Source organism: Panthera onca, chromosome B2 (assembly GCF_046562875.1).
Source record: "Panthera onca isolate mPanOnc1 chromosome B2, mPanOnc1 haplotype 2, whole genome shotgun sequence".
Taxonomy (NCBI): Eukaryota; Metazoa; Chordata; class Mammalia; order Carnivora; family Felidae; genus Panthera; species Panthera onca.
Window position 1 is genome coordinate 83,757,058 of NC_138343.1, and position 26,789 is coordinate 83,783,846.

The 26,789-nt window shown below is 37.8% G+C and overlaps 1 long non-coding RNA gene and 1 pseudogene across 1 annotated transcript in view; one reads left to right on the plus strand and one right to left on the minus strand.

Annotated features, from left to right (window-relative positions):
* Nucleotides 1-4,583: 4,583 nt before the first annotated feature.
* The window catches only part of LOC132667393 (uncharacterized), a 58,006-nt gene continuing 35,800 nt past the window's right edge, over nucleotides 4,584-26,789 (plus strand). Inside the window, exons 1-4 of the long non-coding RNA XR_009605122.2 lie at nucleotides 4,584-4,642; nucleotides 6,197-6,342; nucleotides 15,042-15,136; nucleotides 19,606-19,674. This is a non-coding gene — a long non-coding RNA (uncharacterized LOC132667393). The remainder of the gene's footprint in view (nucleotides 4,643-6,196; nucleotides 6,343-15,041; nucleotides 15,137-19,605; nucleotides 19,675-26,789) is intronic.
* On the minus strand, nucleotides 26,104-26,217 carry LOC132668073 (U6 spliceosomal RNA; annotated as a pseudogene).

Here is a 26,789-nt window from a genome sequence, read left to right on the forward strand (position 1 = left end):
TGACTTCTCCTATGTCGTATACATTTCCTAATTTTATTCCCCCAGCCCTTTACTCCCTTCCTTCTTGCTCTCAGCAAAGCATCTTGCCTTCTACATCACGGAGAAGTACATCAGGTATGTCAAGTATAAAGTAAACTTTATCAGTTTAACTTCCTCTAGTTGGGAGGACAGACACTAAACTAGAAAAGACTCCAACGTTCTGTAATTATAATCACGTATTCTCCAGAGGAAGCACAGTTCTGAGGACGTGTAATCTTTTGCTGTTTTGAAGGTACAACACACCACTGGGATAAGTGAGTCTTCATTTGTGACCTCTAGACTCTAGACATCAAAGTGGACTAGAGTGTCTATTAATACGAAGACTGTTGTTGTTGCTGTCACTCCCACTCTGGAACTTCTGAAGCAGTGTCTGTGGGGATGGGACCCTGTAATACGTATTCTTAGTAAGTTTCCCAGGTGCTTTTAATGACCTGACATTTGAATGTAACTGAGTCAATGAGTCAGGATTACATAATTTTCACTCACCGGGAGACTAATGCCTCCTGCACAGATAATAGAAAAAGATTTGAAAGAAAAACTAGGTGAGACAAATAGAAATCTCTGTTATTTCTAGAAGAAAGCCATTTTCGTTCAACTCACCAGACATTGCTTGGATAGCTTTTGGTATTTACTTTCTTAACATATCTGTGTGATTCAGACAGTGGCAGAGCAGACGACCTTCGCACTGAGGCTCCCTGTCTGGTACACATGACTCTACGTGATCCAGCTTCCCTTTACTACGTTCACCTCTTCTTTCTGCTCTGCCCCAGCTCCACAGGCCTCACTGCCTCATACACAAGGCACATTCCCCTCAGGGCTTTTACACTGGCTGCTATGTCTTCCCAGAAGTCTCTTCTTTTAGATGCTCACAGGTTTGCTCTCTGACTTCCTTCCATCTTTGCCAAGTGGCCCTTCCTAATGAGGCTTCCTTGAGCTTGCCCATCTAAAATTGCAACGAAAGGGGCGCCTGGGCGGCTTAGTTAAGCGTCTGACTTTGGCTCACATCAAGATAGCATGGATCATGGGTGTAGCCCTGCAGATTGGGCTCTGCCCTGACAGCTCCCAGCCTGGAGCTTGCTTTGGATTCTCCCTCTTTCTCCATCTCTCCCTTCCTGTCCCCCACTTGTTCTCTGTCTCTCTTAAAAATAAATAAACTTAAAAACATTGCAGGTACATCCTTGTCCAGGGTTCTCAACCCACCTTCCCTGGTTTGTTGCTTTCCAAAGCACTTAATAGTTTTGAATATGAAAAATTATTTATTTTATTACACGTCTCCCCAAACTGGATTATAAACTCCATGGTGGCAAGGCTTTGGTTATTTTTTTTTCATTACTATAACTGGAGTGTCTAGAAAAGTAGCTGACACATGAGTGTTCAATAAACACTTTTGACTAACCTGATATGTAAGTTTTCAACCTTCCATTAGTCAATAGAATCCACCTAAATGTATACATAACATGTAATTTCTTCCTCTTAGAATTTGAATTATTAGATGACAGGTAACATATTTACTTATTCAAATTCTGGTCAAGTTTACATGTAAATCAGAAAGTATATTTTTGATATCATTATTTACATAAATAGCAATGGGGAAACATGATTACAAAACAAAATAGTATAAACATAAAAACATTGGGACTTAATAGTAATTCAGCCATGAAAGTTGACAGCTTCTTTTATTATTATCAGCCATGGAAGAGTGTATTATCTAAAGATTTTAGGTTTAAAAAAATTAAATCAGAGGAATAGCAGAAGGCAGTCCTTTCAAAGTTCTTAAGAAATATAAGAAAATTTCCTTATATGTTTGAATGATAAGAAGATGCTTGTTCTTTCTGATGTGGTGGATTATAATTCGAATAGTTTTCAACCACTCAAAATATATATAACTTTTGAAGAATTGGGGAGTGTATTACAGTTTTTAGTTTAGTTTTTAGATACTTTCTCCCCTTATCTATCACTGTGTCTCACTGTTCCTTCTCTTCATATCTCACTAATCCTCTGCCTCCATTTTAGGGCAAACCACCTTCATCTCTGTTCTAAACAATCTCTACAGGTTATTCAACTGCATGTAGTACTTTAAAAATTATTAAAGAGCTTTTCTCTTTTGCCTTTCTGATTATATGATTTTTTGTCTTAGTGTTCTGGAAACACCTGTCTGCCTCAAGATCTAGGGAGGGGGCTGTGTAAATGGAATTTGTTGCAGAATGAAGACTGAGAAATATGGTATACATACCCTTCTTCCATGAGGGTATTTTGCAGGGAGACTATCTCTTGGTAGTGAATTTTGTTGAGAGAGAATAATCTGAATTCTTCCACCTCCACTTTATTTTTACAAGAGGCAAGAGATTAGAACTCAGTGTTTCCTATTACTTAAAAAAAATTTTTTTAATGTTTATTTATTTTTGAGAGAGAGAGGCAATCTGCAAGGAGGGGGAGGGGCAGAGAGAGAGGAAGACATAGAATCGGAAGCAGGTTCCAGGTTCTGAGCTGTCAGCACAGAGCCCTAAGCTCAAACTCAGGAACTGTGAGATCATGACCTGAACAAAAGTCAGTCGCTTAACCAACTGAGCTACCCAGGCGCCCCTAGTGTTCCTATTATTAAGGAAAAGTTTTTCCATGTAATGGCACTGAGTGCCTCTTCCTGGTGTTAAGAAGATTTGACAGAACTGAAGAAACATGAAAACCTGGCTTTTTCTGATGATTTGGGGAGTGGAGAATATAGTGTAGAAAAGAGGGAGGGAAGGAGAAGGCTGGAGAAAGAGGAGAATCTGAAAGTCACCACACTTCCTTCTCCGTTTCCTACCCCCATGAAATCACCCAGCTGGCCAGTACCTTGGAAATATCCAAATGACACCTTTAGGGGGAGAATCAGGGAGTAGAGAGGGAAGCTTGATGACAGTGTTTTAATCATAGAGAGATTAAACATCAAAGGAACCGTAAGTATCAGGTCTGATTAATCGTTATGCAGAATCAAACCTTTATTACGCCCCTCTGTGCTGACCAATGGGTAAGAGATAGGAGGAAGTTAAAGACAAATATGAAAACTTATAGACAAACAACACAATCCATATATTGTTATGCACACTTGTAATGTTGTTTTAATTAAATCCTGTGGGTGATTAGATTCTGTGATCTAAATCAAATTATCTTAATCCCATGTTTAAAAACCTTAATATTGGGGCGCCTGGGTGGCTCAGTCGGTTAAGCGGTGGACTTCGGCTCAGGTCATGATCTCGCGGTCCGTGGGTTCGAGCCCCGCGTCGGGCTCTGGGCTGACAGCACAGAGCCTGGAGCCTGTTTCAGATTCTGTGTCTCCCTCTCTCTGACCCTCCCCTGTTCATGCTCTGTCTCTCCCTGTCTCAAAAATAAATAAAACGTTAAAAAAAAAATTTAAAAACCTTAATATCTTTCCCTTAGTATAATATACAAATCCTTAATATGCTAGGCCTAAGGTCTATGGAATCTGGCCTTTTCTTATTGAAATAATATCACCTTGCTCCAGCATCTGCCTGGGTCACAGGCTCCGACAGATAATTTCAATTCCTTAAATATGCCAAACACACTGCCACACAGGGTCTGCCTAGGCCACTCCACTTACCATTTTTCACCTGTGTATTCTAACTTTTTCTCAAGTGCTTACCTGAAATACTATTTTCTATTAATTTTTCTATGATTTCTCAACCTATAATGGCTCTCACATTATTATAATAATAATGATTATTATTAGCATTCTCTCCTTTTCTTCCTTGCACTATAATATTCTGTAATTATATACTTACTTGTGGATGTCTGTTTCATGCCTGCAAGCTCTGTGTTTGGGGACTGTACATATTTTATTTATTCACCTCTACCTATTCATGGCCTGGAACATAATAGACATTCCATAGATTTAGAGAATTAAAACTAAATTTTTCCCATGAAAACTGGCCATGTGTTATTTTCAAGGCCACTTTGAAATTCCTATAATTATATGAATTATATATGAAGTTTCTGTAATTACAACATCAACATTTTGTGGTTATTTATACTCTTTAGCACCTTTAATATTGTCTGGTCTAGTTTTAGCCCAAGTGATTTTAACCTCTAATAAATTGTCTTAAGTGAACTGGGTTTTTAAATGTGTATAAAGTCTTTGGAATGGGAATAAAAGACAGATAAGAAATTATGAACTGCAACTAACTGGGAGTCATTCCTACTCATCAGTGACTCACTCTCATCATTAAGATTTTAAACACCAATAAACTACTGTTTCAGAGGTGCTCTTAGATCTTAGGGGAGAAAAAAAAGATGTGTATAGAGAAAATGGGGTACAGTTAGCAATTTTCCTGTTACATTAACATGATGATTTGTGTTTGAAGAAATGAAAAAGAGTATATTTCCATGTGTTGGGATGTACTTGAACAACTCCAAGTGTGGATACGTTTATTGCATGTGTGGTAAGATTACAATTTAAGGATTCACACGAGACTCTGAAGGTGTCTTTTTATTCTTAATGTCACAATGCCTCTGAGGATGGCTCTAGAATTTAGCAGAAATAACATCAAGTGAAGGGTTACAGAGTTTCCCTGTTTGCCCTGCTCCCTCATCAGCTGTGTGAGCTCAGGTAACTTGGTTAATTCTCTGAACTTTGGAGTCATTTGCTGCAAAATAGGGGCACATATAAATGGTCTCTATCATTGCTAATAAACATGAAGCACTAAACACTGCCACTTCACATAGTAGGTACTCAATTAATGGCAGACATTTAAAAAAATTTTTTTTAATGTTTTTTTATTTATTTTTGAGAGAGACAGAGACAGAGCATGAGCAGGGGAGGGGCAGAGAGAGAGGGAGACACAGAATCTGAAGCAGGCTCCAGGCTCTGAGCTGTCAGCACAGAGCCTGGTGCAGGGCTCAAACCCACGAACTGTGAGGTCATGACCTGAGCCGAAGTCGGACGCTTAACCGACTGAGCCACCCAGGAGCCCCAATAGCAGATATTTTAAACCATAGAGCTGCTTTCAGCATATAGTGGGTGCATAGATACTGTGTGATACACAGTTCAGCCTCCAAGAACTTCTGTGGGTTGTACAAATAAGAAGCATTAAAAGATCACTTACTTTTAACTTTTCATTATCGGGAGCATCACGTGAAAAGTGATTTTATTTTTCTCTCTTCTCCATTACACAGAATAACAATGAAATTGCTTATGCATTTATAAATGACTATCTTTGGGGCATGTCTACACAAAACGGTAAAGAACTTATTACTGAACTGAGGTCAAGCATGGTGTTCTGCACACACCAGGTACTCAATATATATCTGTTAGTTAGATGTTGCCTTTTTTTTTTAAACATTTGCTTTTCAGATTTTAGCCTTTTAACTTTTCTCTTGGGGTTCTTTTTCATATACACCTTAATCGTGCTTGTGCTCACTTTTTTTCTCATTTAAAAACTTTGATTGTTTCTGATTCAATACTATTTCAGAATCATCCCTGTTGTTAAGACTTGTATTGGAGCAGCTGGGTGGCTCAGTGGGTTGAGCATTCAACTCTTGATTTCGGCTCAGGTCATGATCTCAGGGTCGTGAAATCAAGCCCTGCATCAGGCTCCACACTGAGTGCGAGACTCACTCTCTCTCCCTCTTCCCTTCTGTCCTGCTCGTGCTCTCACTCTCCCTAAAATAAAAAAATAAAATTAAAAAAAATTCTGTATTAATGATAGTTAATCACTGCTCTCGCATTCAAATATGCCAAAAATACAAGTCATAATGACTCTGTACACAAATACATATTAAACAACCATTTTATAACTGAATAACTGAAGACATGGTTAATTAGTTAGCAACTGATATAAACCATCCACCAACTGGGAATTTGCATAGACTCATCGGTATGATCTGGTCAGTCACGTCAGTTGAGATAAAGTATTGTGCACATTAAGAATATGAATGTAATAATATTGTTGACACTGGCACTTTGGAATTTAAAAATAGAGTCAAGATTTTAATCAGAAACTATTAATAGTAGTGGAAAATTTATATGTACAATAAAGAAGTATTAAAGTCTTTTTTTTAGGCAACAGTGAAATCTTCATGTCCTCTTTCTACTTTGTCAAGAAGAGCCCTGTGTAAAGTTCTGTACACTTACTGTATTTTTTTTTGTTTTGTTTTCATCCAGACATCAGAGACTATTGGATCTCTAACAAACACACAAAGTCTCTAAGAAGAAGGATTGCTAAATGTGAAATCTGTCTTAAAGGACCTGCTTCAAAAATGTGCTCTCTCTGAATATGAGAGATATTGAAGGAGGACACATGAAGAGAGGTATTTGGCAAGTGTAGCCAGCAAGTAATCAGTAGCCAGAGAATCACTAGATGTCCTTATTCAACTTATTAAAATTATTTATAGGGCATCCTTACTTTCTTTACTGTTCTCTTCAATTATGAACAATAGATTCTTGACATTTTACATTTACATTTACTTAAATTTTCAACTCTACTGTGATCCTGATTACTGGTAATGAAATCACACAAAATTTTAAAAAGTAAATTAAAAAAATTACCTTCATGTGTGTTTCTTATGTCATAGTTGGCAAAACATCAAGATAAGCAAGTAAACTCCATTTCCCATACTTCCTTGGCTATTGTAAAATAGAGCTACAAAAATAAGATCCTGTAGGGTAAATACATAGACTGATCTTATGAAAAGAGCAGATAGGAAATTATATTGGGATGTTAGCGACATGAATTTATTGCAAATGAGAGTGGTCGTATTTTCTGAAAGCAAACCTTGATAAATGATTGACTAGAAATAGATTTAAGGGTGAACTTCTGGAAGTGTAGATTTCTCCAAGAAATCAAAAGAATCTTGAAAGTAGAGGCCCTATGGGAGTCTATTTCAAAGTAAACATTAAACATTTCCCTCAAATCACCTTGGGAAATTCTAGGATTATCCTTTATCTTAGGAGAATTTCTGAATTGGGAGTGGGTAGGCTTATGCACAGAGAGACCCTTTGGAAAAGACTGAGTTATGCATAATCTCTTGGAGGTCTCTGTTATGGGGCCTTGTCAGGTCTCACAGAGCTTCCCTAGAATTTCAGATTGTGAGTTCCAAGGTCTAGAGTCCATCTATAGTAGACATAAACCAATGATATTTAGGCACAGAACACTTTTGACATGTCAATTTCTGTCAGTGAGACCTGGTTATCAGGCATTTTCAAGGTAATTTATATGAAGAACCTCTAACAGTGCCAGTTATCAAAGCTGAGTGGAACAAATATGCAATCAAACTTTATTTATTTCACTTGAATATATGAATTAGTTCCTGCTGTTTTAACAAGTATCCAACTGGCATTCGTTAGAATTAAATGATGATCTCCAAGTGAGAAATATAGTATGTTGGTAATCATTAGCATTTTATTGACCAATTTGGAATCACTGAATAAAACTGAAATCAAACAAATGGCTGTTAGTATAGTAAATAAGAATAAGAAAAAAAGAAAAGATCTTTCCCCTGTTGCAATGTTAATTCTTTTCAAATGATTAATGAGGAAATATGAACAGAAAGTTAAAAAAATAACCCACCTATCAGATTTAGCATTAGCCAAAGGGCACGGACCATAAAGTCAATTATTGAAATTCTTAGAGATTTCCAATTCCTATTTATATTTTGGAAATAGTGTTCTTAAAATTAACAGAATTAAAATCTGCAATATTTATGGTCTCAAAACTTGTTTTCACTTTGTTTACTTAGCTAATGTAACAAATTTTTGCATAAATATTTGAGTTTTATTGGTTTCCCAAGATGTTCACAATGCTTTCTTAATAGTTTCTCTAATAATGTTTTCCCTGTTTGGTGATACCACAAGGACATACAATGGTGTCTCCAACATTTTTATATTTTTTTTATAAGGCAGGGAATTTAGAAAGTTGTGAATTCTTGAGGTAGGTCGGGGACTGCAGCAGTAGTGGTCTGTGAAGTCACACTGAAGGAAGTAAAAGAAAGGAGAAAAAGGAAAATAACGGGAAGGATGGAATGGGGGAGAGTTCAGGAATTCATAGGGCACTACTTTCACGAGAAACATTACATGGGTGCTCTCATTTACTCCTTACACTTACCATGGATAAAAAACAGTGCTCTAATTTTAACATTAAAACCAACGAGGCCCAGATAGTTAAGTAACTAGTTAGACAGCTAGCCATTCTAAAAGAAGGATTTGAACTCAAGTCTATCTTAAACCATAGCACATTCATTTTCACTAACATCCTGGAGGGCCAGTATGTTTCAAAACTCTAATCAGTATTTAGACACTATGCGAACAGGGATAAAGCCTGATGGTGAAAGTTGCAGACTTGCAAAACTCCAGTGCACATTCCCCCCAGGTCTCTTATGGTAAGTTAAGAGGGGTGGTTAGAAAAAAACAGGTCCCCCAGATATGCCTTGGGGTCAAACAGACACAGATAAGGCTGAGAATTTGAATCCTCGAATCTGTCCAAATATTCTTCCTTTTTTTAAAAGTAGGCTTCCCAGCCAGTGCAGGGCTTGAACTCATGACCCTGAGACCAAGACCTGAGGTGACATCAAGAGTTGGACGCTTAATCAACTGAGCCACTGATGTACCCCTGTCTGAACATACCTTTCTAATGGAGTAACCCCTCCTACCATTCTGCCTCTCCCAACTACTTATTCCTGTCTAAGAGAACCAGTCTTCTCCCACATTAAGAATTAAAGCCACAACAAAACAAAAGAAAACAAAAGAAAACAAAACAAAACAAAACTTCAAATGATGTTACCTGGGGCAGATACTTCATAAGGAGGCATTGATTCTCTTTGGTATGCACTCCCAATGTCCCTCATTGACTCCATGTCCCAAATGAGAATTAAGTCCAAGCATAGCACAGAGGGATAAACTGGGGCCTCCTCCAGGAGAAGACTGCTATTATACCAAGACAGTTGTCGTCTGGCAGGAAATTGTCTTCACTAAGGCATTAAGGAATATGTCGCTGAGGGGATCACTGGAATTCATGAAATGGGGTTGTACTCTGTAGGCTAGAGAAGACAGTGAGCTCTGCTGCAATGGAATTAGGCTCCCTGGTGGAAAAGATGGGACCCCAGAGTGGTAGAGGTCAGGTGTTTGCACATAACCTTTAGAGATAGAGTGGGCACAATTACCATAATTAGCCACAGAGGTCTAGAGCAGTGGCTAATTATTCCCAGGGCTCTGGGAATGAAGTAGCTGAGCAGCCTCCTAATTGCTGTTTGACTTAGGTAAGCGGAAAAATTCCAGGTCTGCTGAGCAAAAACAAGACTTGAAGTAGTGTAGTGGGGTTCATGGCCTCTTACTCAATCCTAAACCTAAATGATCTCATGGACCAGAATGACTTAATTGGCAGGAAGGCCAGCCCTTTTTGAGGAAAGACTCTTGGAAAGGGCCTCAACTCTTTACTGTGAGTCTCCCTCCAAGTCCTCTCTGGAGGCTTAATCCCTTAATAATGTGACTGAAAAAAAGCAAATAACCAGACCATAGGTGATTATTAGATACTGGCTCTGAACGGAACAGGGACTAGTGGAGATTAGGTGAAAGACAAAGTCTTGGCAAAGTCAATGTTACCCCAAATTTTCTGGGATTGTTTCTCCTGTTAACTCCCTAGTCCTGAAATATTTGAAGCAAACATACACTAACTGGTTCTCTATACGATGGAATGAGGCTAGAGCAGACAGTGAGGTCTGCTGCAGTGGAATTAGGGATCCCAGAGTGGCAGAGGTCAAGTGTTGGCAGGTAACCTTCAGAGATATAGTGGGCACAATTACTCTAATTAGCCAAGGAATTCTATAGCAGTGGCTAATTATTATAGAACTGTTCCATACAACTTCCTCTTATGGGATCCTCCCCCCAAGATGTGATGCTCAATCAAAAGCAATACCACATTCTTGGTGGATACCCCCAACACCATTAAGAACTTAAGAGATAACAGAGTAAATGTTTCTATTTTATACCCATTTGACTTTCCTGCTTGACTACTGCAAAAATTAGAAGGATCGTGGAGAATGACTGTTGATTATAACAACCTTAATCAGATGTTCTGGATATGATATGTTCACTGGAGCAAATGAAAAGTAACGTTGACCTTGGTATGCTATGCTATCACCCTAAAAACATTGTCTTATCTGCCAGCTACTTAACATAATCAGAGACAGTGTGCATTCATGTATCAGGGACAGCAGCACTATTTACCTTTTTTGTTTTTAGTTCTATGACAAATCTTTTGCTTTCTGTCTTAATCTCACATGGAGGAAACTTTGTTGTTTACTTGTGGCATTCCATAGCCTACACACTGATTCACTGCCTTATGCTAACTGAAGCCGGTCAGAAGGAAGTTACAAGCACCATAGTTGCTTTAGTGAGATACATGAAGGCCTGCCACGTCCATGTCAGGAAGGCATGTCTGGGGATACTTTCCTAAAGTAAAAGACAAGGTGCTGCACTTGTTACTACCCTCCAAAGAGAAAAAAAAAGGCAGAAATGCTTAATTTACTTCTGTAAAATTTGGTGCAAATATATAAAATATCTGGGCATGTTATTTTTTAATGTTTGTTTATTTTTGAAAGTGAGAGAGAGACAGAGCATGAGCGGGGAAGGGGTAGAGATAGAGGGAGACACAGAATTCAAAGCAGGCTCCAGGCTTTGAGCTGTTCGCACAGAGCCCGATGTGGGGCTGGAACTCACGGACAGCGAGAACATGACCTGCACTGAATTCGAACACTTAACTGACTGAGCCACCCAGGCGCCCCAGGCATGTTATTTTAATATATTTACCAGGTAGCGTATAAGGCTGCAGTTTTGAATAAGGCCCAAAGCAAGAGAAGGCTACACAGCAGGCCTAGGCTATAGTACAATCATCCTGACATATGGACCTTATAACCCAGCAGGCACAATGATGAAGGGGACTGTGGTATACAGAGATATTTTATGAGATCTCTGCCACATCTGAACATGAGAATAACAATGGAGACCACTTGGGTTTTACATTAGATCCATGCCCTATTCTGCCAGTGATTATTCTCCATTTGAAAAGTAGCTCCTGGTGTACACCTGGGTTTTGGTAAATAAACCCCAATTGCCTAATCATGGGACACCAAGTGAGTATATGATGCAAGTTGCCCAAAATGGAAAAGCAGACAAGAACATATTCTAAGGGGTACAATGCTGAGGGATGAATTGTGCTGATTTTTCTGTTTCTTCTTCCAGTTCAGTTCTTTACTCATTTTACCCTGTTGTGTGCTCTGAGAAGTATATCCTGGGCCCCCTTGCACCTGTAGCTTCTAGTTGTGTTTGGCCAGTGAGAAGTAATGAAATGGAGGGCAATGGGAAATTGATTACTACTTTATTTCCTTTGCCTCCTCTCTGCTGAGCTGAGGTTTCGCGGTAGTTGTGTTTCCTCTCTAGATCAACACCTCCTTTCCCTAATGGCCACAACTAAAACTCCTTGAAACAGTCTGAGAATAGTGTTGCCCCCCACACCCCCGCCCAAACCCCTTGCTAGTCCTTGGGACCTTCAACATTCTCTTTTGTTGCTCCTAACCTATTTCACACTTCTGTAAATAGTTCCTTTATTTAACTCTCAGCCATTATTCCTTTGAGTATGCAATCATTTTTTTTGTCCCCTCAGAATCAATGACAGAATGAAAAGAGGATCCTGGGAAAATATCAGGTCATACTGTACTATGCATTTATGGGCTTTTTAGTAAGAGATAAATAAAACCTATCTCTTTTAAAGATACTGTTACTTTGGGGTTTTCTATTATAGGCAGCCAAGCATAATCCTCAATGATATAATTCCTCACTTTGGTAACTCTTTCTCCCACTTGCCTGGAAAGTGCCGCTGTTTTGGCCTCATCCCAGTATCCACTGTATCCCATAGATGTCTCTCCTTCCTCTGAGTGTCAACAGACTTAGTGCCTTTACTGCTTATTTTGGGCTGAGAATGTCTAAAATGTATCATTATCTACCATTCCCATATCATCCACTGTCCCTTAACCAAAATTCAGCCAACATGCCCTGAACTCAGTAGGTAATCAATGTATGTTGTTGATAAGATGATATTTCCCCCATTTATTTAGGAGGAGTCAAATTTCATAGCCTTTTAAGTGCAGAAGACTGATAGTTTAAGTAGTTTCTTTCTGGATTCTTGCCATAAGTCTGTCTTACGACAAGCTTTTTTTTTTTTTCCTCTGACTCTGCCGGAAAAGCAATGTGGAAGACTATCGTGGGGGATGCTTTAGTAAAGAGGGAAGAAGAGACTCAAGCCCTGTATCATCTGGCTCCATGGTCACGTGCTGGGGCAGCCTCTGGTGTACATGGCCCTCAGAGACCTTTCTGCAGGTTGTGATCCTGTCAATCTGCTCATTTTACTCCGGTGAAATCTCCTCTTTCTTACCCACACCTATTCTTCCAAAAGCTGTAGCTAAGACTGCTAGTCCCTCACTGAAGGATGATTTTTGTCAGTATGTGTGTGACTGGCACATATCTCGTGAGATTAGAGGCACTAGAAGGGCAAAGGCTTTTTCTGCCTTGGGTACTTTTATATCCTTAGTGGCTAACACATGCCTGCGTTATAGCAGAAAGTCAAAGAAGTAATTTTACCTAAAATAGTAAACACATCTCCAAGATCTCAGTCAAAATCCAGCATAGTATTCCTCCATAAAATCTTCCTTTCTACTATTTTCATCACCTTCAAAATGCTACATGTGATAGATTTTACTCCCTCTATAATTCCATAGTAATTCATATATGTTTCTCTTATACATATTTGTTATTTGTTATTTGTCATGCTACCTCACAATTACATGTGTGTTTCCTACTAGCCTATGTCATTATCAAGCATAGTAGCTATACAACTGAGTGTTTAAACACCTGGGCTCTGAATTCCAGCTCTGCTACTTTATACCTATGTCTTCTTAAGTTAATGTAACTGCTAAGAGTCAGTTTCCTTATTTGTAAAGTGGAGACAATTTATTTATCCATGTATTTATCATTGATGTATTTGTTATGTGTTAGGTGCCAAGGTAGGTATTGGTGATAGAGTTAAGAGAAAAGAAAAAGAAAAAGGAAAGGAAAGAAGAAGAGGAAAAGAAAGGAAAGTGGACAATGTCCTTGCCTTGATAGACAGCACCTTCTAGCTATAGATATATCCATATCTAGCCATGTCAAAATCTTCAAAACAAGCAAACAATACAATTTCATACATTTACAAGTCATCCAAAAAAATAAAGGAAGATAAGGGAGTAGAGCTTGTTAGAGCTGGCAGACGGTCCTGGTGTTTGTTAAGGAAGCTGATTTGTGAATTGAAGAAGACCCTCAAGTCCTTATATTCTGTTTCTTCTCCTTGAGGCATTGGTATGATTACACATTCTATTGTCTCTGGAGTTAGGCATGACCTTGTGAATTGCTTTGGCTCATGAAAGGTGGACAGAAGGGAGTCTCATGCAGAAGCTTTAAGACAAGCCAATTAAAATTTGCTGTAACTTCTTTCCCCTCCTGGAATTATTATGGAAATGTTTATTGAGAAGGGGCTTTCATTAGCTTAGGGGACCCACACTGGACATCGGCCCATGATTTGACAATTGTTTTTGCTACAGCGTAACCTATGTATCCTTACTGACACGGGCCTCTCATCACAATGTCTGTCACCCAGAAAGTGCTCGCTAAGTTCTTCTTCTTATTATTAATTTTATTTGGGTAACATTTGTATTGCCAATGTTGAAACATAGTAGGGAGTCAATATCTTTTTCCTAATAGGCATGAGTTTTAAGGTATTAAAGTGCAAGTCTTTCGAGCCTACCTTCACAGATAGGAAAAGTAAAGTCCAAGTAATTCAAATTACCTGTCAGAGGGGGCGCAGTGTCAGCCTGTAGATCCAAAGAGGACCCCCGGGGGGAAAATTAAACTTTAGGTTTCTAATGCTATTTTTCTATTGATTAGCAATATAAAACTAGATACACACACTTTTGAAGTTATTTTATTCGACAACATAATAAATCTAATTATAAATTCAGAAAACCTTTAAAAATCAAGTATATAAATAAAAAATGTTAACTCAAGTAAAATACTATTAGGAATAGTAAACTTTGTCTCAAAATGCCAATATAAACTAACAATGGTTATTTATTTTGAGCCACAAAATTAAATTTTAAAAGAAATAACTAAGTAACTTAACCAGACAGAAATGTCAGTTTGAACTGAAATATAGCTCAGTTTCTCTTAAACCTTTGCAAGGGAGCCACAGGAAAAAAACCCATAACTTTTTCTTGTGGCAGAAATTGCTAACAGCACCAGAGTAAATCTGCTGGTTGTGAAACATGTAAGGACAGATCTGGAGAAGGGGGAGAAATGCAAAACACATCAGAGGCAATTTTTCAGTGGATAAAATTAAATCAAAGGAAAAAGCAAGTTTACTGGGACATAAATATAAATGATAAAATGAGAACTACATTTTCTAAAATAAGAATGTGTCCCTTACGTATTTGAGTACTATCTATGAAATCAACTCCATGATTTAAAATTCTATAAATGAAATTTTAAATATTCTATTTCTGATGTATACTAAAAACTAGTGAATTGATTATATTGTTTCTTTTTAGAGCTCGCTATCTACTACAACAACTGCTGGAGCAAAAGAATAAAATTGAATTTGTATTATATGTTGATGACAAATACAGTATGATCACAATAGTAGCTTTAATAGACTTGACTTGAAATAATGTGCTTTAATAGGCTTGATTTGAAAATATGCAGGTAATGGTTTTTCTAAGTTGTTGAAATAACCAATACAATTTCCTCCACTCTGGGAACTGAACAAGAAAAAATTAGTAGACTAGGCCATAGAGTTACACTGCACTTTTAATTTTCCTGTTGTTTTACAAGACATGTTAACCTAAATAGAACAGATTTGTGAAATGTGTTCTAGTAAGAATGAGAAATTGCCTTTTGCTTTGCTTTTAGATTTTTTTCTTTTTATTCCAAGCTTGTAGCGCTGATTATGTGACTATCAAACGAAACCTTAACCAATCAACCAAGTTTCCAGAAAGAGTTTTCTAGGAACTGCATGGTTCAATTTGGGTAGGTATAAAAAACAAACACACCCATACAAAAATTACTACAACAATAAAAATGACGTAGTTCTTAAGTTTGTATCAATAAAAGTTTATTTTAATTGATCTGTATATCTATTTCAGTTGACAAGTAGCTTTTAATTTGGAAAATAGAATATAAAAATCTTTTCAAATAGTAAACCATTAAGAAAAATAATTATTTTTCAAGGAAGAGATATTCATATATATCCTATATTAAGTCATATATACGCTCTCCATGACTATATACACACACATTCCACATATAGAGGCATACATATGTATATGTGTGGCTTCAAGTCTGTGTTTGTGTACAATATTGGAAACAATCTGAACAAAGTTTGAACTTATTTCTTTCTCATTTGTTTGAGAGAGAGCCTGCAAGTGGGGGAGAGGGAGACAGAGAGAGAGACAGAATTGTAAGCAAGCTCCCCGCTGACACGGGCCTTGATTCCACAACCATGGGATCATGACCTGAGCCGAAATCAAGAGTTGGATGCTCAACCGACTGAGCCACCTGCATGCCTCAATTTCTTTTGTGATAAAGTGAAAACACAGTTCCTGTCCTTTTCTTGAGTTCAATGAGGTTGCTTTAAATGGTTTGACATGGGGCGCCTGGGTGGCTCATTCGGTTAAGCGTCCGACTTCAGCTCAGGTCACGATCTCGCGGTCTGTGAGTTCGAGCCCCGCATCGGGCTCTGGTCTGATGGCTCGGAGCCTGGAACCTGCTTCCGATTCTGTGTCTCCCTCTCTCTCTGCCCCTCCCCCGTTCATGCTCTGTCTCTCTCTGTCTCAAAAATAAATAAACGTTAAAAAATAAATAAGTAAATGGCTTGACACAACTGTATTAGCAGGGGTAGTCATACTCCCCTGAGTTTCTAAAATGTATTAAAATAAAAGACTCTTCCACTAACAAATTCTACTAGAATTATCAATTCTTCACCAATGAAGTTTAGCCATTAGGCAGATGGATGGGTTTTTACTCCTCCTATCATTTTTAATTGTCATGGAATTACATTTATCCTCCCTAAACCAGTACAATGTATGCTGTTCTTGCTTCAGTTGAAAGGGATGCACCCTAGAAGAGATAAATTATTCCATTATCACCAAAACATTTATTAAATGTCCATATTTTTAGGAGGCAGGGATGAATGTTATAGATGGGAATTAATTAGGCTCAATTCCTGCCTCATTGGAGGTTAGAGTGTAAGATGTCCAGACAGCAATGATGCAGGCATTTTAAGGCCATGCATCAAACACGGGGAAAGAGATGAGTTAAGTAAGTTTCTATCAAGAACATTTGCACCCTTGAGCAAAGTATATCAGTGAACTGGGTGAAAAAGGACACCCTCGGGTGATGCATGTCATGGTGATTCACAACCACTCCACCAATCATGTAGGAAAGACCCCTGCCGAAATCCCAGGATTTAACTGAGTGCTGTTCAGGATAAGAAGGGGTAGGCACAGTGGGATTTTCCCTAAATCTTCCATATCTCATCTCAGAAATTACTGAAGGGAAGGGATTGCCAGCTACATCTGCGCTACATATTTTTTAAATGTCTTATGTGCTGGGGGGAAGAGGGGTCAAATAGGGAATAAGCCACTTATTGGCAAACATCATGGAGAACTACACTAGAGCAGTGGACACCTTTCATACTGGTAGAGTTTTAAGTAAGTGCTTAGAGAATTACACCCATTTCACATATCAGATATCCCTAATACACCAATATATCACTACCTCTCCTTTACTACCCACCGCTAGGTGGTTCCCGGATCTTACTAATTCTACCACATTTCTGTTGCTCAACTTATCTCTCCTTCATCTTTTGCAAAACAAACCAAATTAACATAGATTGCTAATGTTTTCTTTTTTTTTTCTTTTTTTTTCTTTTTTTAAATGTTTTTATTTTAGAGAAAGAGAGTGCCTATGAGAGCAGGAAGGAAGGGCAGAAGGAGAGGGAGAGAGAGAGGGGTAGAGAAAGAAATAGAGAGAGAGAGAGAGAGAGAGAGAGAATCTCAAGCAGGCTCCAGTGCAGAGCCTGACAGAGGGCTCAATCCCACGACCTGGGGATCATGACCTAAGTCATAATTAAGAATCAGTCATTCAACCAACTGAGCCACCCATGCACCCCTGTTTATCTTTTCTTTCTGAATAACTGCCTAGCCATTTTTTTTCTCTCTACTCTGTCTACCAATTCTTTCCATAATAGGTCCATGTGGCCTATTAATTTGAGATTAATTTTTTAAAAAATATGCATCATATCATACATTTTTCACTTAAAAAAATCCAAGAGCTTTCCATCAGTTAGGCAATGAATGCTTGACTCATGAAATTAACATGTAAATGACACTGATGTATCAGTTTTTTCTTCAAGAACTGTTCCCTCGCTGCCTTCCTGTTCCCCCATCTCAGCCATGAGCTTGATGAACGCATTGTGAGTTTTCCCGCCTATCTGTATGTATATATATTGTTCCCTCGGCTCGAAATATTGTTGTCGTTCTTCTCCACTTGAAGAGCCCTTTATTTACCTCCAATATCAAGTCTAAATGTCGTCTCTTTTACATAGATTTCTGGTGTGTTCCGAGCCAGCTCAGCACTCCCTACTGTTTTACCCATTACATTTTATGGGTCTGATTCTTCCAATGCAGGAGAGCTCTTAGAAGGCAGACACGGTCTTGTTCATGCATCCTCACTTGCCAACACTATCGGTGAATTAATATCATTTTCTTACGTGTTGATTTTTATTTTTATAGTTATTTCAAGCACATCGTTTCATTTTATACTTTCCATAAGTTTGTAAAGTATTACACAGCAGATGTTGTTCCCATATAACAGATAAGGAAATTGAGTATTAAAGCCAACACATCACTGAGAGCTTTTGCTTTGTTTTAAATATTTGTTTTGTTTTACTTACAGCTTAATATCTTTCCAGCATATTATGGCATTTGTTTTATAAACATTACATTTAATCACATGTGAGCGTGTATGTGTTTCCCTCTGCTATGGGGTAAAAAGAAAAACCACCCTTTTGCATGTATATGACTTTCTTTGAACATTCATTAAAGATCAGCATATTATAAACAACAAAAAAAAAACCCTCTTATCCCTTACTTCTTTCATTTTGACTCTAACCTCATCATGACATAAAACTACTGCTTGACAGATGATCCAACCAAGGTATTATAAAACATTCTTGATAGGTGCTTTAGGTTAATGATTTATGAAATAATTGTCGAGGTCAACTACTATGAACAGAGCATTCCAAAAGTCTTAGTACAAAAGTTCTAATAGATCATATCCTTTGTGCACTTTAGGGGAGGTAACCATAAATTTATTTTGATAATGTCTATGTCAGTCGGTATGTTTTATTTTTCTTTCATGCAAAAGAATGAGTATTAATATAAGGGAAAACCTGTGATTAATAGAGGCAAATGCAAAAGGACCTAGTTAATGTTGTTCCTACATTTCTATGTTGAAAATAAACCAGATTAAGTTTTCAGCATATATGAGAGGAAAGAGGGGAAATAATTATTAGCCAATATAACCGACTCATTTTTCTTTCCAGAAAACAGCAAGATTTAGGAACATAGATAGGGAAATATTGAGAGAAAGAACATTCAGGCATTTTTATAACTCTTAAAAGGAAGGGCAAATGACTAGATGATGGGTTTTGTGGGATAATCCTGTGTTTTCCTATACACGACAAAGTCACTCAGGCAGCTGTCAGTGGGGCACATTGCTTCAATTGCTTCTATAGTGGCTGTGATGGTTTTGTCCTGGCTCATTCACATTCGGGAGCCCGATCCCATTTGTGTGCACAGCCCTGCATTTATAAGCCGATGCCTGAGATCGGTTAGTGATTTTCTTCTGACCAAATGTGTGTGTACAAATATCTCCTCTTATCTGAACATTTTGAGGAAAGTTTGGTAAATCGTGCACGAATCAGGAGGGAGGACATAAATCAAAAGTAAAATCATGATTTCAACGACTTGAACTCTTGCTGTGTATTTTGTCACTCTTGGGCCTTACTCAAATGGTTAATGAGACCGAAACTATGTGAAATGCATGTCTCTAAAATTTAAGTGGGATGCCACCACATTTGAGCAAAGAGCTATTAAAATGATGAAATCATTATATTGGGTCCAACGATGAAAGACCTTGTAAATATTTAGTCTTTCTCAGTCACAAACCACTTAAATGGATGAATATAGTCTAGTCATTGGTTTATGGTTCTAATAACCTCCAGGAAATGTCAAATTCACATGCTGTCCCAGAACACAAGATTTAGCTTTTGGATTTTTAATTTAACTAAAAGATGTGTAAAAGCACACAGTCATCCAGCTCCCTATTGGCTCCACATCTGTGTAGGATTATATGCAAACAATGTTTGAGTTAGCATTGGCAGTCACATAGGCTTGCTAGCTGAAATGTAATTAATTGTATTTTTTTTTTTTAAGATAGACAAAAAGGAATGAAGGAGGACAATTTGGAGAAGCACTGTTTTCAGCAATAATCTTACATATGAGGTAAGGCTCAAAGTTGCCAAAATGGAATCTGGAAATTGAGATCCATCAGCCTTATGTCTAAAGTAAATCATAATTGTTCTGAAAATGATTAACGCTGGGTGACAGCCAATGTTCCTTTGATAAAATAGTACTTAGTCTGATTCTACAATTGAGCAGACAGGAAATGGCTCACCTTTTGGTAATGAATTAACTCTTTCCTATAGGGCTTCAGTAATTCCTAAACTTAAGCCCTCAAAATGTCTAGGATACTAGGAAATTAAACAGAGTTTCCAAGGGTAGCAAACAGTTATTCTTTCTCTATAATTATCTTACATTCCTTAGTTTTACTCTTATCTGAAGATTATGTTGGACAATATACCTATTGCTCAGGGAACTTAAAAATTCTCTCTGTTGATTTGGCTTCCTCAAAGTAGAAGTTCATAAACAATGGCATGGCAGTACTCCTTGGTGACATTTTCAGCCTGCGAAAGTTACACAAAATATTTTTCAATACTTTATAATAAAGTGAGACACAAGCAGAGCAAATTTCTACAATTTGTCAAATGTAGTCCATAATTTGTAATAAGATTTGCAATTTCCTGATTCCTGGAATGCAAAAAACAAAAAGCAAAAAAAAACTTGAAATACCCACCCCACCCCCCAACCTAAAACAACAAAGTATGAAGCTGGGTCTCCTTCATCATACTGTGTATTTAAATGTAGACACATGTCTCCCCATTCCACGCCATGCACCCTATATGCAACATTGCCAAGCCCAGGCTCTTCCTTCCCATGGGGATAAGTTAAATCCATCTAGAAAATGATTCGATCTGCAGAATGCAGATCATTTTAAACTGGAATGAAGAATAAAGCCTTGGAGACAGCACAGAATGTGGTTATAGTAGTCCACGTTAAAAATGACCAGAGCATCAACAAGGGATTTGGCTGCTAGACTAGTGTGGTTATTAATGGACAAATGCTCTTTCCTCAACGGGGGAACTGCTTCTACTCCTTGTGGTTATGGGAATAGGAAATGGAAGGAGACAACACTTTACTGGCAGACACATTACTGACCCTGCAGAGGCAGCAAGAATAATGAGCAGAGAAGGCTTTAGAGAAGAGTGTCCTGCCAAGCAGAATAATTGCTACAAGAAGTACAGGATACATTGGACATGATGGTGACTGGGTTGGATCATCCTCTATCAGAGTAGGGTGGATCAACCAAATGTGCTGGTGAATCAAATTATCCTAGAATGTTGAAATCACTGGGTAGGAAGCAAGGGCATCCTAATTCCTGTCCATTTATGAGTCACGGATATTTGAAGGAACCAACTTTTTATGTCAGTTATGACACATGTAGACAGCTACTTGCTACCCATATATCTGGAATGGTCCTGAGTTCAGATGTCCATTATGCAATCTGAATTTGTCCTGATTTTTTTGCTTTAATCAATATTGCAATCAAAATTATGTAGAAATGCAGTTTTAGACTAGAACAACTCTCCAAGACATGCTTAAAACCAACCAACAAACAAAAGGGTTAGGATGTTTTTTTGTAATTACAAATTTTTGCAGTTGTGTTTGGTTAGAAATGAACAAATATTAAATGTATGTTTTTTGGTTTGATATTTTGCTTATTTTGCGTCTCAAAATTGTTTACTTATGACAGAATCAAATCCTTGTGAAAAACATATTTGGAACAGAGTCAAGACGATATAATGCATCAAACAGATGAAGGAGAAATAAATAATGAAAGAACATAAATAAATAAAATAAAGTGAGAAAGCAAGCCATGTTACTGTAGGCTAAATGATATCTAGACGGGCCTCTCCTCAGAAACAGATATTCTGTTTAGTGTTTTTTCTCTTTTCTCTAACACCTTGACTTAGGGAGCCCAAAGAATAGCTTCTCCTGAGAACAAAAGCACAATTAAAGGAGTCATGCAGAGGGACAAACCAGTCCTCACCTCTGCCACTTAGAACTTGACACATAAGTGGATAATTTCTGAAGCAAGACAGCTTTTGCAGAACTATATTTTTTGAGATGCTTAAAATTCCTCCACTAACGATATATTCTTCCACTTGTGATTTATTATTGAATTTTAGAGCAGGAACTTATCAAGGCTTTTTGGGGTCTCTAAAGAAACAATTTGTTGAAATGAAACTGCCCCTGGTAAGGGTCAGAACATTATGAGCAGGCACTCGGGCAGTTTTCTTCATAATCATGTTAGAAAATCTTGCTTGCTGGAAAGGGAAAATAAGATGACCCCTCTAAGGAGCTATGGGAAAAGGAAAATAGGTGCTTTGAGTGGGAAGCAATGCGAGTGAAAAGGTATTAAAATGGACTTTCTTTGGATCCCTGCCTTTTCTGCTGTTTGCCCCCACTCTGCATACAAAGGGGTCCAGCTCTGGCTGCTCTTCCTGATGATATTATTGGCAGTCAGCTGAAAGTCTGCACAGAGAATGCCACAGTCACGGCAGGATTGTTTCTGTATTGAAAAAGCAGAGAGCAACTTCTTGGCACTCCATCGGAAGAGATGTGATTTCCTAACGAAAGTGGAATGCTCGGTCAGAAGAGTTGTTGGAACTTCCCCCTCTGCCATGAAACCTGGTGAATGGTTTGAGTTTTTCCAAAATTATTTCAAATTGAGCTGCTAGGAGGCTGTGCCGACCGTTCCAATTTTCCTCTCAATTTTGCATTTTGTTGGATGCTTCCCTCAAGTCTTCCAGTGTAGTTCAGTCATTAGTCAGAGCTGGAAGGTTTATTATTTATTTTGACAGTCACCAGCCTATTTTGTCAAACAGTACACATTACTGCTCCATTTGACAGGTGTTACTCTTAAAATCCTTCAGTTTCTTTTTCCTCCTTTGAGCGAGGCTTCTGTGTCTGCTGTCTTGTTTGCCTTCCCAAAGGAAGCACGGTACATTTTCTGGTTGATAAAAGCTTTATGTTGTTGCTACTTTTCAGTGACAGATTAGGCAGCCATTGGTCAAAAACTTTTTTCTTGATTTAATCTAAATTTTGGTGATGTGCTTAAGCTGGGATCCAGTGGGAGATTAAATAGAAGGATGAAAGAAAGGATGGTGGGCACAGTGTAACTAGAGGCAAGAAAGCACTGCCATTTCGCCGAAAGATGAATATTATGAGGTTACAGAGGTCAAAACGAGCTTTAAGTTTAACGGTGTGAGGATTAGGCCAGAGGGAAAAAAAGCCACATCATTTATTTGTTGCTCTTACAAAAGGAAAATGCATGTGACCATAATGACCTAGAAGAGAATGGTAGGTCAGAGGAAAGAGGTTAGGTAGTAGGTCTTTGTGGAGAAGATGGCTTCCGAATTGATTTAAAAAAAATTAATGTTTATTTTTGAGGGAGAGAAGAGAGAGAGAGAGAGAGAGAGAGAATGAGTGGGGGAGGGGAAGAGAGAGAGAAAGACATAGAATCTGAAGCAGGCTCCAGGCTCTGAGCTGTCAGCACAGAGCCTAATGCAGGGCTTGAGCTCACAGACCATGAGATCATGACCTGAGCCTAAATGAGAGGTTTAACCAACTGTCCCACCTAGGCGCTCCATGAATTGATTTTTAAAGGTAAATGGTAATACAGACAAAAGAAGAGGTAGTCAGAAGGGCTTTCTATAATGATACCAATATAGGTGGGATGGTGAATTTGATTTTGGATATGTCGCTTACAACATATTATGAAGTGTTTGGGAATGAAGTTTTCTCTGATATTCATGGCCCATCACTGTTATCCATTTGGTTGGCTAACTTCCTTATCTACTCAAGTGTCATTTCCTCAGGAAGACTTCTGACTTCTGACTTGCTGACAGTGTGGAGCCTGCTTGGGATTCTCTCTCTCTTCCTCTCTTTGTCTTTCCCTTGCTTTCTCTCTTTCTCTCTCTGTCTTTCTCTCTCTCTCTCAAAATAAATAAATAAACTTAATAAAATAAAATAAAGTAAAATAAAATAAAATAGGTATGATACTTTCATCTCAGGATGATTGTGGAGATTAGTTTTGAAAAAAAAAAAAAACTTTCTAGAAGGCCTGAATTTGTTAAGTACTCACCAAATGCAAATTTATAACTTCATGAAATCTTTCTATAGCACTCATCTGCACCATACTGATTGGTAACACTTTAAGTACATGCTATATCTTCACAATTAAGGAGTAAACTACTTGAAGGCAGTGACTCCCCAGATCCTTGGCATAGGGCCATACACATTTAGAATTTGGAACATGATAAAGTCTGTTGATTAAGACATTAACATTACTTTAAAAATATAAGCACCATTTTGGGGGGAGTAAATGTGAACTCACTGGCTTTACTGGAATTAAGACAATGTGTATTAGTTTGTTATTGTTTTGCATTCTACATTATGCTGTCTTCTCTATAAAGCAAACTTTACTTAAAAGAAATGTATATAAGAAAATAAGAGGGCTAGTGTTTTGACAGTCAGAGGAGGGTTTTCAAAACCTAATGCCAGATGTTAGGTCAATCTTGGGAATCATGGTCATTTTAGTTTTACATTAAGAATTTTATGTCTCTTTTTAAGACATCCAATAATATTGCAGCAATTACATTTTTAGGCAAAAGCATTTTAGAGATCAAATGCTTTTTTCCCCTCTTTCTGAAATATGATTATTTCAATTACTAGTAGCAACAATTAATCACTAACTGATTCATCAGCCTGCAGCTGGGATTGGAGAGCTGACTTCCTTTCTTTATTCCTATTTTATGTTCTACTGTGCTCAGCAGGGATTGACTAATAGCAAGCTAATAACCTTTTCCTACTCTCAGTACCTTTTTCTAATACCCGCAAAGAAGAAAATTTTAAATACTTTTTCCCAAGTACATCTTTACCTCACAATTTCTGAAGGGAACTTTAACATTACAAGTGTCGATCCATTTTGTTGTAAGAATAAGGAATTATAGGAAGACATTTCCTTAAGGTTTGTCCGACCATTCTTTGCTATGTTTCACTAAACAACTCATGCTAGAGGGATGGTTATATAACTCACTCCAAATGGGTAACGATTTTCTATTTCTTGGAATTTATCTGAGTCATATGACTCCGTATCTATAATATACCAATATATACATACCCATCTATATAGCAATAGATCTTCTTCAAGCATTCTAGTGTTCTGATTATCAGTATGTTGCATTTCCTAGAATTCAGTGAGAAGATATTGTAACCTATTTGGATTATTCCTAGGAGATGCCAGAAGCTTGGCCCAGAAGAAGCATACTCATCCTCTACTTCAGAGGAGTAGGTTCTTTTAGAGCAAGGGCTCTCAAATAAAAAATCCATAGACTTCAAACTATCTGCAAACATCAAAGAACAATTTGTGTCATTGGGCATTTTCCATATTTTGTATAAATTTCTCCAAATTATTAACATAAATCCTCTTAATGGAAACCAGATTTCCCCTCAGGACATACAGAATAACCTTCTAGATAACCACATTCATTTATTTACTTAACTATTTTAAAGTCTAGTATCCTTGGAAAATGTTAGCTACAAGATCTATAGGCTAAAATTCACTCTTCTTAATGTAACTGAAATCATAATTAGTAGGCACTGGTCATACAGCTGTTAAGAACTTAGAAGGGTCTGAAACTTTACCCTACCTATGTGCCAAGTTAGCTTGCTACAGTTTCATGGGTGATGGCAGAAGAAATGACACCCCTGAATAAGACACAAAGAATTTTATTACTCACAGCAATGGTAGTAGTCAGAGTATCGGCATTTTATGCTGGTGTCCCACAGAGCAATGCTAAATGGGTGAAATATCTGCTCACACATAGTGGTTATATAAGAGGAGTAGAATTCCAACCATAGGAATAATGAATCTTTTATAATGGGCAGTAAACCTGACTGATCTTTGCCCTAAAGAGAAACAATATCTTTGTTGTATTGAACTGTAAACGTGCAGGACCCACAGAGAATTGTCTTCCAACTATACTTATCCCTTGATTCAACACTCTTTTGACTACTGGAAAAGTTTCCTACTAGTACACCACTCTGTCAGGTGCATTGATCAATGACTCATAGAGGTTAGGACCAAATCTGTTAAATTTGTCTCATACTATATTTAATTAAGGTTACTATCAGTAGGACTCTGAGCAGCAGGATAAGGCAATATTCAATATTAACATCAAGTGTTCCAGACCCAATCATGTGAGCAAATCTTATAAACCATCTCGATCTACCTTAGAAATCCAGGTGTATTTCTCCTTAAGTTTCCACCTTGACCTTCCCATCTGGATCAAGGCACTAATCCAGGTATAGTGGGATATATCAGCGATCACACAGACTCTACCTTGCCCTGCAAGAAAAAAATTTATGGCCAATATCATCTATAACAAGCCTGGCCACTGAGTTAAGGTTAACCTGAATACATTCCAGGACTGAGGTAGTATCTTTGATCACCTCAACTAATATTGAAGGGAAATTTTGTGTCACTTTTTCCTTCATGAATTTGTGTGTCATCCTTGTGCAGGGGCTATGCTAATCTTCGCTGTATCATTCCAATTTTGGTATATGTGCTGCTGAAGCAAACACTTATATCACCTTGTCTAATACAATTTTCTAATTCTAATTTTTCCTACTATGACTCAGATTGTAGGGAAAACTATGACATTGGTATAAGTAGCAAATCAGTTATCCCTCTAGAAGGCTCCCCAAGCAACTAAGTGTAGCTCATTTTGGAGATACAATGCAGTCATTTAAGGGTTACATTACCCACTGGGAGTGTTTTTTAACTTGGAGGCCTCTTGTGATTACTCTTAAGAGGACAATAATAATTTTATGGGAAAGAAATAAGGTAATACTTGGCTTCCACACAAGACCTATAATCCCAAAAGTACTCTTGATGTCCCTAAAAGGATGGAGCCATTTATAATTATTGGAGCTCCTAAAGTGGAATCTATATCATCCAAGATCACAAGTTGACATTGCCCCAGTGTGGCCTCCTAGCCATCTGGTAGGTCTCAGGTTTCTCAATTCAGTTTGAATACTTCAGTCTAGTCATTGTTTTTGTAGGTAATGTTTGAGGACAGTTACTCCACTCTGTCTTATGTACACCATCAGCCAGATAACCTTCATCCATTCCAGAGAATCACTCTGCTACAGCA